This window comes from Hyla sarda, chromosome 10, assembly GCF_029499605.1.
Source record: "Hyla sarda isolate aHylSar1 chromosome 10, aHylSar1.hap1, whole genome shotgun sequence".
Lineage (NCBI taxonomy): Eukaryota > Metazoa > Chordata > Amphibia > Anura > Hylidae > Hyla > Hyla sarda.
The window spans coordinates 91,543,190-91,553,826 of record NC_079198.1 but is presented as its reverse complement, the minus strand read 5'-3'; positions in this window follow the sequence as shown (position 1 = coordinate 91,553,826).

The window sequence follows — 10,637 nt, the reverse complement described above, 5'->3', positions numbered from 1 at the left end:
ACACTCCCTAGTGTAATAAGTTCAAACAAAGAAACAGGTAAGTGAGGATAATAGCAAGACCGCTCACCTGGTGATGTTGTACATAGAATTCAACACCTACAACAGCGTAGTGACATAAAAAGTCCCCGGTAGCTGCCAGATGCCCAGCCGATATTCAACTTGATTGAAGACCGTAAAGCATAGAGAATGTGGGCCATAAAGAACACCAAGAAAAAACAGGTAAGTTGTCAATGCTATACTGGTGCAAAAGTAGGACAGCCGACAAGGCAAATAAAATAACAAAAGAATGTATTGGTACATAGACAGGCAACACATTTCAAAGAGCCTACGCTCCTCTTCATCAGGTCAATCGTGGTGGACCTGATGAAGAGAAGCGGAAGCTCTTCGAAACGTGTTGTCCATATATGTACCAATAAATTCTTTTCTCATTTTATTTACCTCCCCCTACTGCTACGCAGATGGAGGAAGGAGGAGTTGTGTCACAGCTAACACTACATCACCCCCTCCTGCTATCTACTCTTGCAACTCCCAAAAAGGGTTCATTTGGAACACTTGGAAAAAGCCACTGTGGCTGTAGATGCCTCTCTGTGCATTTTAACACCGGCAGGCATTTACTGACAATCGGCAGCTAGCCACACCTTAATGTCACATATTTTTTAGATATATTATCCCCTTTGGGACTCAGGGTTTTCCGTATTTGCACTTTTGTTTTTACTCCTCACATTTTAAAAATCATAACCCAATCAATTTTACATCTACAGACTAGTGTTGAACAGCATAGACCATATTCGAATTTGCGATATTTCGCGAATATATGGACGAATATTCATCATATATTTTCTAAATTCGCATATTCGTAACATTCACGTTTTACTTTTGCATATGCGAATGTTCGCAAATGCGAAAATTTGCATTTACAAAAATTAGCATATACAAAAATTCTCATATGCGAACGTTTGCATATGCAATAATTTGCATATGCATATTTTCTCATATGCGAAAATTTGAACGCCAGTCACAGTAGTATTAGAGCCTTCTTTACACCACACAAGCTGGAAGCAGAGAAGGATGATCACTGTGATGTGTAATTGCGAATATATAGTGCTATATTCGCGAATATTCGCGAATATGCGATATTCACGAATAAAATTAGCATTGAGAATATTCGCCAGCAACACTACTACAGACCCATATGATAGCTTTTTTTTTATTTGCGCCACCAAATCTACTTTGTAATGACGTCAGTCATTTTACCCAAAAATCTACAGCTTTTTTTTTTTTGTGCCACCAAGTCTACTTTTTAATGACGTCAATCATTTTACCCAAAAACCTACATCAAGACAAAAAAATCATTGTGCGACAAAACAACGCAATTTTGTAAATTTTGGGGGCTTCCGTTTCTACGCAGTGCATTTTTCGGTAAAAATTACACTTTTTCTTTATTCTGTAGGTCCATGTGTTTAAAATGATACCCTACTTATATAGGTTTGATTTTGTCTTACTTCTGGAAAAAATCATAACTACTTGCACGAAAATGTAAATTTTTAAAAATGTCATCTTCTGACCCCTATAACTTTTTTATTTTTCCGCATATGGTGATTTATGAGGTCAAATTTTTTGCGCTATGATCTGAATTTTTCATTGGTACCATTTTTGTTTTGATCGGATTTTTTGATCGCTTTTATAAATTTTTTATGGTATAAAAAGTGACCAAAATACGCAAAAATGTTGGACCATTGACAGTGTGGCTTAATTAATTATATATTTTTATAGTCACACGGTGATACCAATATGTTTATATTTATTTACATTGGAAGGAAGGAAGGGAAGGGGTTAATGCACTTTTATTCATTTTTTTTAACTTTTTTTTTTACCCCATAGGGGGCTAAAACATGCAATCTTCTGATTGCATATACTGATCAGTGCTCTGCCATTGCAAAGCACTGATCAGTATTACCAGTGCTCTGATGCTCTCTTCTCCTGAAGATGATGAAGCCCCTTCTGCACCCGGCTCCCAATAGCGATCGGCTTCATCATCATCAAAAGGTGTGTGCACGTAACTGATGTCCTCCTCAGGTTCCCCAACAGTGTCTTCTTCAGGACCCTGAACACTTGCAACACCACCTCCAACGTCACTCTCCGCATCACTACTTGGCCACCTAGCGGAGCAAGCGGCGCATGTCTCCTCCCCTTCTTGGCTGTCCAGTAGCAGCTGACTGTCCTCTATTAGATCGTCCTCAGTAAAAAGTGGAGCTGAACCCACAGCATAAGATACTACTTTAGGAGAGGGAACAGCATAGGACAAAAGCAATGAGAGGACATGGACTGCTCCCGGGCCATGCCAACTGAGGGTTGTGTCTGAGGAACCCACCGACTCTTGACTGGGGTGTCAGATGTCACTTGTGATGATGTGGATGAGCGTGTTAACCAATCGACGACAGCAGATGGGTTGCTGGTGGAGACACAGCCGCTGGATGATAACGGGAGCTCAGGCCTCTCACTGCGACTCCTGCTGCCACCCGCCCCAAGTCTTTTTCCATTCATCTCCCTTGCGGATATGAATGAGGTTATATGCACCGCGTTAAGTCCAACTTGGAGAAGACCTTGGCACCACGTAGACGATCAAAAAGATCTGTGATAAGAGGTAGAGGGTAACTGTTCTTGACCGTGACTTTGTTAAGTCCCCTGTTGTCAATACATGGACTGAGTGCGCCATCCTTGTTCCCTACAAAGAAGAAACCTGCTCCAGCAGGAGAAGAGGATATAAGGATAAATCCCTTTTGGAGATTCTCCTGGATATACTCAGCCATGGCTTTGGTCTCAGGAACTGATAGAGGGTATATCCTCCCACAAGGAGGAGTGGTACCAGACAGAAGATCGTAAGGACGATCGTAAGGGCAGTCGTAAGGACGATGTGGAGTCAGAGACTCAGCCTTTTTCTTGCAGAAAACGTCAGAAAAATCTTGGTAAGGTGGCGGCTAGAGATGAGCGAACTTACAGTAAATTTGATTCGTCACAAACTTCTTGGCTCGGCACTTAATGACTTTTCCTGCATAAATTAGTTCAGCTTTCAGGTGCTCCGGTGGGCTGGAAAAGGTGGATACAGTCCTAGGAGACTCTTTCCTAGGAATGTATCCACCTTTTCCAGCCCACCGGAGCACCTGAAGGCTGAACTAATTTACGCAGGATAAGTCATCAACTGCCGAGCCGAGAAGTTCGTGACGAATCAAATTTACTGTAAGTTTGCTCATCTCTAGTGGTGGCAGGCCAGATAAAGGAGGAAGACAAGAAACAACTTTGACAGGATTTTCCCCAGCTAATTATTTCTCCAGTTCTCCAATCCAGTTGCGGGGAATGGCGTTGCAGCCAAGGAAGGCCAAGAAGAATCTCAGAAGTACAATGTGGCAGAACATATAATTCAATCTTTTCTTTATGTGATACTCCCACTTGCATGACAAGAGATTCAGTACGACGTGAACCTTACAGTTCAGATTTTGTCCATTAGCAGAGGAGATGAACAAGGGCTTGGCAAGCCGAGTAAGGGGAAGATGATACTTGTGGACTAAAGCTGCATCAATAAAGTTACCTGCTGATCCAGAATCCAGAAATGCTGTAGCGCTGAAGTAAAACTTTGCTGAAGCAAAGACTTGTACAGGAATAGTTAAGCGTGTAGAGGTAGTTTTCACACGCAGGGACGCATCTCCTATGTACTCTAAGTGCGGGCGAACTGTACAGTCCTTGATTAAGTGCTCCGGGCTAGCACAATACAAGCACACATTCTCATTGCGTCGTCATCTCTCTCTGTTGCGTAAGACGAGAACGACCTCCTTGTATAGCCTCTTCGGCAAGAGGCACAGGAAACTGAAGAGTTGGACGTTGAAACATGGGTGTCAGACAGGCAGGTTTCCTCTCTAAACGCAGTTCCTGTTGTCTCTCAGCAAAAACGCACATCAATGCATGTGGCCAAGTGGATAAGTTCTGTCAAAGAAGATGGAGGATCACGTGCGGCAAGGGCATCTTTAATCCTGCTTGACAGTCCTTTTTTGAATGTAGTACACAAGGCCTCATCATTCCAGGAAAGTTCAGAGGCTAGAATGCAGAATTGAACCGCATAGTCACCAACGGTAGAATTCCCTTGACAGAGGTTCAGCAATGCCGTCTCAGCTGAAGAGGCACGTGCAGGTTCCTCAAAGACATTGCGAAATTCTGCCAAGTAGGCCGAAAAATTGGAGAATACTGGATCACCACGGTCTCAAAGGGGTGTAGCCCAAGCCAGGGCTGTACCGGACAGTAGACTAATGACAAAGGCTACTTTCGTACGTTCTGTCGGAAACAGATCAGACATGAGCTCCAAGTGCATGGAGCACTGTGTAACAAAGCCTCTGCATGACTTGAAATCCCATTGTACTTAGGATGTAAAGGCAGGCGTAGCTGGGATCCGGAAGACACTGCAGGAGCTGGAGGTGGGAGTGGACCAGATTGTGCTACCTGCTGCTGTTGCAAGGCCAAAAGCTGTTTCATCGTGTCTGAAAGTTGAGAAAATTGCTGCGCCTGTTGGGACAACTGCTGCGACTCACGTGTCACAAAGGAGGGAAGATCCGCGACTTCAGGCAGGGGTACCTCCATGGGATCCATGGCCGGGTCTTACTGTAACACTCACGTTTCAGAAGACAGGAACACCGGTGGATGTGGATCCGCTGGACCTATGTGGCAGATGACTCGGGAGCGGAGTCTAAGGTGCCACTGGTTTTCACTAGAGCCCGCCGCAAAGCTGGTTGGACTTGCTGCGGCAGGTGGCACCCAGGTCGCTACCCCTGGCACAGCTCGACCACACAAACGGCTGAGGAGATGCGAGGCACAGGAGGGATAAGGTAGCTCGTAGTCTGGTTAGCAGAAGGTCAGGGCAAGCGGCACAGTAGCGTAGTCAAGACGTAGTAGGAGTTCAGTAGGCAGGCGGCAGAGGAGCAAGGTCAAAGTCACAAAGCAATCAGATACACAGCAAGGCAATACTGAGGCACACTTTCTCTAAGGCACAAGGCAACAAAGATCTGTCAGGGGAATGAGGATTGTGGAGGAATTTATAAATTAGCCACAGAGGAAATACACTAATGAGCGTACCGGCCCTTCAAATCTTAAAGCTCCGGCACGCGCGCACCCTAGGGGACAGAGACACGGTCGCCAGAGCAGAGAGGCAGAGACGGAGGTAGGAGAAACACCCGGAGACTGAGGAACTGGGGCTCACATGGGGGCATGTCCCGCGATGCGAGTCCAAGCCCTGTCGGCAGCAGCAGGTAAGGGGACCAAGTGCTCACAGCCAGCTTATGCGGCCAGAGCGCATAACGTAACATATATTTTAACTGTAAAAGTTGGGGGTTGTCTTATACGCCAGAAAATATGGTACTAGTACAGCAAAAGTATATGTGAATGTTGTAAAATGAATACATATTTAATAAAAAAAAATATATATAAAAAAAAAAACACTACATGAAACATGAATTTCAGGTTTGACCTTGTAATCTTATTCTTTGAATGTATATGTGGACTAAAACATGGTGGATGTACTATGGAATTCATGAGAAAGAACATGAACAAGCACAAAGCAAACATTCCCTTTGGGTATTTAGATAAGCACATCTCCAGGCTCGCTTTATCCTGTTAAAAAAAAAAATCCAAAGAATATAACAGCAACTGACATTAAACACGTCCCAAAATAAATGCTTTTCTTGACTAAAGAAAACATTGGATTTCTTCGACCTGTAAACTAACAACATGCTGTCCACAGGGTTTAAATGAAAGTTTGGAGAACCTTGACTTACACCCTTGCACAATATTTACACGTTGTTTGCCTTTTTTCTTTTTCTTCCATATTAAAATTTTTATAATAAAAAAGTGTCAGCTACCAGTTTCACCAATTATTCTATTGTATTCATCCTTTGTTCACACATTATATTTATTATTCCTGCTGCCATTAAAGGGGTTATCTGGTGAAGGCAGGTTGGAGTTAAAAACAATGCCCATTCTACAGTACATATAAAAATAAATATGTGTTTCCAATGCCTGCTTATGTCTCCAGGTGTAATCCTCTTACTGAGCTGCAGTGTGATGCTTGGGAATGGAGTCACATTGAGACCCAATATCCCATACTGCTGCTCACATTGCATCGGCGGACATTGCAGCAGTACAATATACACCATACCTCTTGTTAGGATTCGGCAGGCTGGAGGTGGATCCTCTGTGTCAGAGAGGGATTGGCGTGGACCGTACCGGTGGACCGGTTCTAAGTTGCTACTGGTATTCACCAGAGCCCGCCGCAAAGCGGGATGGTCTTGCAGCGGCGGTAGCAACCAGGTCGTATCCACCGGTAATGGCTCAACCTCTCTGACTGATGAGAAGATCCGGCAAAGCAGGGAAGGGGAAGTGAGGTTATAAGGACGTGGAGCAGGTGGAAGCTAATTAGACTGATTGGGCCAGGCACCAATCATTGGTGCACTGGCCCTTTAAATCTTAGAGAGCTGGTGCACGCGCGCCCTAGAGAGCGGAGCCGCGCGCCAGAACGTGACAGCAGGGGAACGGGACAGGCAAGTAGCATCCCCATTGGCAGTGTCAGTGCAGCGCTCCCTCTCAGCGGGTCTGACCGGGGCGCTGCAGAGAGGAGAACGCCACGAACGCTCCGGGGAGGAGCAGGGACCCGGAGCGCTCGGAGTAACAGTACCCCCCCCCCTTAGGTCTCCCCCTCTTTTTGTCTGTTTGTCCCTTCAAATGAGACGAGAACATTGGGGGCGACTCTTGAGTTTCCTTCCGGAAAAAGAGAAGTCCTGGGAAGCTACATCAGCGGCAGGCAATCCAGAAGAAGTGGGAATGGGGAGGGGGGGCAGAGGGTGAAGCTTGTCACGGGGCAGAGTGTTACCAGGAAGGGGGCTATGAGGAGCAGATGGGAGGCATCGTTTGTGACAAGCAGGACCCCAATTCTTGATCTCCCCGGTGGTCCAGTCAAGGGGAGCCATGGCAGACCAAGGAGGACTTCAGAGGTGCAGTTGGGCAGAACAAAAAATTCAATTTTCTCGTGATGCAGTCCAATGCTCATAAGCAGGGGTTCTGTGCGGTAACGCACAGTGCAGTCCAATTTTACTCCGTTGACCGAAGAAATGTAGAGCGGTTTGACGAGACGGGTCACTGGGATGCAGAACCTATAAACAAAAGAGGTCAGAATAAAATTTCCAGCAGAACCAGAGTCCAAGAAGGCCACAGCTGAGAAGGAGGAGTTGGCAGAAGGAGAAATCCGCACGGGCACAGTGAGACGTGGAGAAGCAGAATTCACACCAAGGGACGCCACTCCCATTTGAACAGGGTGCGTGAGTGCGTTTCCGAGACGCGGAGGACGAATAGGGCAGTCCACTAGGAAATGTTCAGTACTAGCGCAGTAAAGGCATACGTTTTTATCTCTGCGACGAGACCTCTCTTCATGGGTCAGGCGAGACCGATCCTCTTGCATAGCCTCCTCGGCGGGAGGCACAGGGGTAGATTGCAAAGGATACTGGGAGAGAGGTGCCCAGAGATCAAGGTCCTTTTCCTGGCGGAGCTCCTGGTGTCTTTCAGAAAAACGCTTGTCGATGCGGGTGGCCAAAAGGATAAGTTCAGACAGGTTAGCTGGAATTTCTTGTGCGGCCAGTACATCTTTGATGTTGCTGGATAAGGCTTTTATTGAAGTTCGCGCAGAGGGCCTCATTGTTCCAGGCTAGCTCTGAGGTAAGGGTACGAAACTGGATGGCGTATTCGCCTACGGAAGAAGTTCCTTGAACTAGGTTCAGCAAAGCAGTCTCGGCAGAGGAGGCCCGGGCTGGCTCCTCGAAGACACTACGGACTTCAGCGAAGAAGGACTGAACTGTGGCTGTGGCAGGATCATTGCAGTCCGAGAGCGGTGTTGCCCAAGACAAGGCCTTTCCAGACAGAAGACTAACTACGAAAGCCACCTTATACCGTTCTGTAGGAAATTGGTCCAACAACATCTCCATATGTAGGGAACATTGAGACAGGAAACCACGGCAGAGATTAGAGTCCCCATCAAATTTGTCCGGCAGAGACAAGCGGAGGCTAGGAGCGGCCACTCGCTGCGGAGGAGGTGCAGGAGCTGACGGAGGAGATGGTTGCTGCTGTAGCAGTGGCAGAAGTTGCTGTAGCATGGCGGTCAACTGCGACAGCTGCTGTCCTTGTTGGGCGATTTGTTGGGATTGCTGGGCGACCACCGTGGGTAGGTCAGCGAGACTTGGCAGCGGCACCTCAGCGAGATCCATGGCCGGATCTACTGTTAGGATTCGGCAGGCTGGAGGTGGATCCTCTGTGTCAGAGAGGGATTGGCGTGGACCGTACTGGTGGACCGGTTCTAAGTTGCTACTGGTATTCACCAGAGCCCGCCTCAAAGCGGGATGGTCTTGCAGCGGCGGTAGCAACCAGGTCGTATCCACCGGTAACGGCTCAACCTCTCTGACTGCTGAGACAGGCGCGGTACAGAAGGACAAGGCAAGAGCAAGGTCGGATGTAGCAGAAGGTCAGGGCAGGCAGCAAGGGTCGTACTCAGGGACAAAAGCAGAAGGTCTAGAACACAGGCTTGGGACATACACAAAGCGCTTTCTCTGGCACAAGGCAACAAGATCCGGCAAAGCAGGGAAGGGGAAGTGAGGTTATGAGGACATGGAGCAGGTGGAAGCTAATTAGACTGATTGGGCCAGGCACCAATCATTGGTGCACTGGCCCTTTAAATCTTAGAGAACTGGTGCGCGCGCGCCCTAGAGTGCGGAGCCGCGCGCGCCAGAACGTGGCAGCCGGGGACCGGGACAGACAAGTAGCTTGGGATGCGATTCGCGAGCGGGCGCGTCCCGCTATGCGAATCGCATCCCCGTCGGCAGTGTCCGGGGCGCTGCAGAGAGGAGAACGCCGCGAGCGCTCCGGGGAGGAGCAGGGACCCGGAGCGCTCGGCGTAACACCTCTGTGATTCAAAACAGTCCTAGCAGAAAGATAGGGATACAGGCAGTGCGATTGTGTAACCATGCTGCCCTACTTCCTAGAGGGAGTGCCAAGCTGTGGCTCCAGGAGCCCTCTGCTACCATAAACTGCCGGGCTTAGATAACTTAATTGTAAGCAGGCCTTAAGGATGCCTCCATGAGGGACAGTATATGGAAGGCACAACATAAAGTAGGCATGAGGGGCAATATATATGGGAGGCATAATATAAGGTAGGCATTAACCACAATAAATGGGAGGAATGAGGGACAATATATGCGAGGCATAATATATGGTAGGCATTAGGGACAATATATATGAGGCCCAATATAAGATAGGCATAAGCCACCATATATGGGGGGCATGAGGGACAAGATATGGGAGGCATATATGAAAACCATAAAGGACAATATATGAGAGGCATGAATGACAATATATGGGAGGCAAAGGGACCAACTGCACATGTAATAACACAGCAACATCAATGTAATGTAATCAACAACAATGTAACCTCACCTGCAGGTATTCGACAGCTAGTGCCTCATTGCTCTTTGACAATAGAGACAATACTTGCAGGAAAGATAACATTTCCAAAGTCTTAAGCTGATGCAAAGACTCAGTTTGCTATGAAGGAAAGGGTTGGGGTGGGGGAGGAGGGGGAAGAGATTGAGAGAAGAATTCAGGGTTTTTCCCTTCTGTAGCTCTTCCCCTCGTCCTCTTAGCCTTCATATAAGCGGCCGTGGGCAGTGGTGCCCCGCATACAAGTGGAGTGCTACGGGTAGCGATGTTCCTTCTGACCGCCAGGGTGCTGCAGGCTGGGGACGCTGCATGGCTGGGTCAGTGTGACCTATTGGTGCAGCTATAGCTATAATAATAATCATAGTAGTAGCAATAATAATAATCATCTTAATTAATTCCCCAGTACCAGTATTCATCAGTATGCTTTGAAATGTGGGAACAAACCCATGTCAACCCAGGAAGAATATACAAACTTGTTGGAGATGTTGTCCTTGGTTGAAATTCAACCTTGAACCCCAGCACTGCCAGGCAACAGTGCTAGCTACTGAACCACAATGCTATAGTGCCAAGGGGGGCCTCTATAGGATTTTAATTGGTGGGGCATAGCATGATGTAGGCGAGCCATGGCCGTCTTGAGCAACATCAGTGTTTGGACGTGGGATCATTTAGCAATTACATTTTTGCAGACTACAGGGCCATACAGCATGTAGAAAGAAAAAGTTTTTCTATTCAATGAAAAATACATATTTGAAATGTTTCATTGGGCCTACAATGTATGATCAGTTTGAACAAGAACATTTGCATATTTTTTTTAATGAATTTTATAAAGTAAAACTTTTACTTGACATACGAGAACAGCTTGACATTGCATTCTATTTTAAATAGGAACAATAGTCTTATTATGTACCACACCCATGCAATTGTCAGTACACCAATAAAAAGAATAGCTAAATGAGTAAGAGAATTACTCCGAGGGTAAAATACATTATAGAGAAAGCATAAAGAAAATCCACAAATAACAACCATAGTTTATAGCAAATTATTTCCAAGTCAATTTTTTTTTATTGTGAGTTTCTTCCAATACTTTCTGCCTTGATACCCGGTGAATTGCATTCATGTTG